Below are 4,829 nucleotides of genomic sequence, written 5' to 3'. Positions count from 1 at the left end.
GATCTGTTGGCTTTGATGAACTTGTTCCTGGTAAACTTGAAAACATGAAGATGTGACTGATTAGCTTTTGCTTTGACTTCAGTTTTGCTGGGGAAAATCTCTTTGAGAATTCTTCCGGTCGAGACAGAAAATCTGCGAGAATATTATCCTTTCCTTTCAGGTGCCTGACTTCAAACTTGTACGGAGAGAACCATTGAGCCCACCTGAGAATTTGAGGATTGGGAATAATTTTGGCATTTAGCTGAATCATCTTTGGGAAGGCCTTCATATCCATTTCTATCAGAAATTCTGTATGAATAAGGAAGAAATTAAATTTCTTGATTCCATTCTTTACTGCAAGAATTTCCTTGAAAGTGGAGTGATAATGTTGCTCGGCATCTTTGAACTTTCCACTGGCGTATCTGCATATTTTCCTCTGGCCATCTTTTTCTTCAAATAGAACAGCACTCCAATATTCGTTGCTAGCATCAGTTTGCAATATCTTCTTACCGTCCGAAGGGATATAGAGGGACTTGACATTTTTAGAAATCTCCTTTATTTCCTTGACTGCTTCATCTTGTTTCTTTCCCCATGGTTGAGCATTTTTCTTGAGCATCTCTGTAAGTGGAGATATGTATGTAGAGATATTTGGGATGAAATCTCTTACATAATTTATTATGCCCAAGAATTGTTGGATTTGCTTTGTTGTGAAGTTGGTATCTGGAAATTTTAGTAATTCTTGACATATATGTGGTCCTGGACTGTATTCACCTTGGACAAAATGCATTCCAAGAAAATCAATCTCCTTTTGAGAAAGAACCATTTTTTTTGTTGAGAGCATGATTCCGTACTATGTTACCAATGCCTCAAATTGACGAAGCAAGTTGATATGTTCCTCCAATGTATAACTAAATAACAGGATGTCATCAATGTAAACTAAAGAGGTATGGAGGATGGATTGGAATAGTTTTATCATGGCTTTTTGGAACAAAGAAGGTGCAGTTTTTAACCTGAAGGGCATGACTTTCCATTGGAAGTGATGATCGGGGATGCAAAATCCCGTTTTGGGTCTTTCTTCAGGGTGTATTCCCAATTGCCAAAATCCTGACTTTAAATCAAACTTGGAAAAATATTTGGCCTTGGATAAGTGGGAGAAAAGGGTGAGTTTATTTGGGATAGGGAACTTATCATCTTGGAGGAAATTGTTAAGTGGCTGGTGGTTGATGACCAACCTGAGTTTTCCTCTTGTCTGCTCAGCTCTTTTGTTGACATAAAATGCTTCGCATGCCCATTGTGAATCTGATGGCTCTATTAGATCAAATTCCAAAAGTTCTTCACATTCTTTCTTTACAAGCTGAAGATGATCTGGATTCATCCCTTAATGACTAGCTTTTGTCAGATTGATATTTTCATTTTCTTGAAAGGGAGCTTGATAAAAAAACTCTTCGTTTTTCCATAACGGGCATTTCCCTTTCTACATGAAATCCTTGTGGGATTCGGCACATGATTGTTCAATGAGATGTTGCTCAATCTCTTATATTTGTTCGTCATTGGTGATTTTGAATAGCCTTGGAATCTCAGAATAAGGTCTGAACTGCTTTTTAAAAGCTATCCCGTTGGCCCTGATCTGGAGTTGATCTCTAAGTTGTCTGTAATTGTCGAATCCAATAATAAGATCCTTTCCTGGTACATCAGATCCTAGCAGCTCGGTTATGTACTTCAATCCTGGAAGAACTCAATTGTGATCGGGTGCTTTGTAATGACAGTTGTGATCAAGATTGCATTTGATGCAGTGTTGAAATCCTTAAAATGCGGTACCCATTGATCTTCAGGGAGAACAGCAGGATTTATAAGTGAGGAAGCAGCTCTGGTGTCGATGAAAGCAATAACTCGAGTTGGTTTATCCCACTTGGATGAGTAAACTTTGAGTTCTACTTGAGGAACGACTGCGAGCGCATTGATCTCCTCTCGGGCTTCGATCATTGGTTCTGAAATTTGGTAATGATCATTGGGTTCATCATCCACAGAGAATATGGATTCAAGGTCCTCTTCCTTGCCGAGATGTATGCCGGTGTAATCTTCAATTTCTTCAATCAGTTTGACAGATCTTCTTGATTGTGGACAATTCTTAGCAAAATGTCCAATCTTTTGACAAATAAAACATTTGTTTTTCTTGTGAAAATTTCCTGGCCTTCTTTGTTTGAAATATTTTGTGCGTCTCTTGGACCTTGATTTCTCGTCTGAAATTCTTGGCCATTTGAACCTCCTGAATTCTCTCCGTCGCCTAGATGTGTGGCAGGAACATCCTGATCCAGTGATCAGATCAGATTTGCGGCATGCTTTGTCAAGCGCTGGATTGTGTTGGATAATTTGTTTTAGGGTAGAGCGCTTCGTACAAATATCATCCAATGCTACGAAAATAGCTTGCCTGATGTAACCAATTGTTGGGATTGTTATGGACTGAAACTTTTCTTCAATGATGGTCATGGTTCGACTTGCCAGCAACTTTGGAAGGGAATATACAAAGGCTTGCTTTAGATTGATGTCTCCATTGATCTCGAAGTATATCTTCGCCATTTTTTGAAAATGTCTATGAATGTCATTTCTGTCGAATGATACACACTTCATCTCAAAGAGTTGTCTTTGCATTTTCTCCTGTCTTTGGCTAGTATCTCCGCAGAAAACTTCATGTAGGAACTTGATGTTGAAGGCAAAATCTTGGGAAGTAAGAAAAGTATTTTTGTCTTGGATTCCAAGTGAGTTCCACCAATCTCTGAGAATTCCTGAGAACCGTGAAGTAAATTCTGAAAGGATGATATACTTTTCTCGTTCAACCAAATGTTTTGTCACCATCGAAGTATAGAAGTCTTGGATCCTTTGAGGCCATTTTGAAACCTTGACGTCATCTAAGGTGAAAGTGTGGAAACTAGTTCCAACTGGTTTTGACGCCATGGGCTCATATCTTTTTTCTGGGATTGGTTCATCTGTCATGCCTTCTTGTTCCTCATCTACTTCAGATATTTCTGGATCTCTTGGCTAGTTTACAAATATTGGGTGATCGTCTTCTTCGGCAGAGTTCGCTGTTGATTCATTGCTTGATTGAGAGCTATCTTCCATTGTTTCATCTTCTGATGAATTCAGAGATTCCGACCATGGAGTATCTTCCTCTGATATGTATCTTGGCTGGGAGACATAAAGGCCTGGAGCTTTCTGGTTAGAAATCATTAGATTTTCTGGATTCGATCCTTTCGAACTTTCTCCTTGGTCTCGCCTTTTCTTGGTTTGTTTCTGTGCTGCAAGGGCATCTTTCCTTTCCCAAACCATTTTTACGATATCAAAATCATGTTCTTCTTTTGCTGGTTGGGTGAAAGAGATTGGATTTTGTGAGGTAGATGGAAAGGTAGAAAAGGTGTAGTCCAATTTAGGCGGGGAATATGCTTGTGGAGACATAGGGAAGAAGGTAGGCTTTGAAGGGAAAACTGGGGGTTTTTGTGGCTCAAAGTGTTCATTTCTCAAAAGTTGGATTTGTTCCTTGATGGAAATCGTCTCTTTTTGTTGTTGTTGGAAAAATTGGAAAAGTGAAGTTCCAGGCGGACAAATCTCATATTGCAAATTTGCCAACCTTAGTTCCAAAGCTTTGATTAGTCCGGCATGGTGAGACGATGTCTGCTCCATCTTCTTCTCAATTGTTTCCACTTTGCTCATCATTTTGTTCTGTGTATGGGCCACGTTCTTTATGGTGTTGCCAATGTTGTTCAGGACTTTGTTTTGGCAGATGGAGTTTTCTGATTGCCAATTTATTGTTGCTTCAATGTCACTCGTTGGGGGTTTTTCTCCAGAAGGTAGTACAATATTTTTCTTGGGGATTTTTGGGGCATGACCGATACCCTCTTTTTCGAAAGATTGAAGTGGAGGAAAATCTTGGGAGTGGCTGGGACATGAAGGGCTCATCATGAATATTTGTGGATGTGTAGACTTTTTGGTTGATGGAGTTTTAGGTTCAGGTTGCTTTTTGGATTTTGGGTTACGAGCTGATGGTGGTTTGGGTTTTGTGGTGGTTTCACTATCATCCCAACTTGGAGTGAATTTTTCTGGTAATTTTGGTCATTCATGGGGTTCATAACTGACAAGAAATTCATATTTACCTGGACGGCTTAATGAGCCAATTGAAGGATCTTTATTTTCATATTTGGCTCGAAATTGTTTTTCAGTAGTTTTCTCCTTTTTCTTGGATTTTGGTTTGCGCTGGTGATGTTCATCATATTCTCCAATTGGATCTTCTAAACAGTCTTGGCATGTGCAACAAAGATCCCATGGGCAGTTTCCAGTGAAGGGGCATTTGAACCACCACATTCTTTTTCCTTCTTTGTGAAAATATTGGCACTAGTTATGTTCTTCCATGATGCTTTGTATATTCCAGAAAAACTCTCCATCAGGTTCTGGGTATGTATCTGTTGTATCTTTGGTTGAATCATTTGGCAAGAGAAGATGGTTTTATTGGGTTTTTTGAGATGGGAATGGTCAAAGCTTATACAAACGATTTTGTCACTTCTTTTGGTAAAAGTTGGTTCACCAGATTGCAGAGATTCTTCAGGTTCCCTTAGCTTTTCGTAATTTGTGATCCGGGAGTCAGGAAGAATTTTGACTAGCTCATCTCTGGAAATCTGTCTGGGTATTTGGGTGCACATGGTGTTTCCTTTGGTAGCATCAATATTTAAGAGTAAAGCATTTTCTCCTCCGGGGAGACAGAGATCCATTGCATGATTTTGGACTCGCCATGCTATTTGGTGGTGAAGAGTAGCTTGGATGGAATCTTTTGCTTATGGGGCTCCTTGGTTTTGGACTTGGAT

This window comes from Nicotiana attenuata, unplaced genomic scaffold, assembly GCF_001879085.1.
Source record: "Nicotiana attenuata strain UT unplaced genomic scaffold, NIATTr2, whole genome shotgun sequence".
NCBI lineage: Eukaryota > Viridiplantae > Streptophyta > Magnoliopsida > Solanales > Solanaceae > Nicotiana > Nicotiana attenuata.
Note: the sequence above shows the minus strand (reverse complement) of the source record.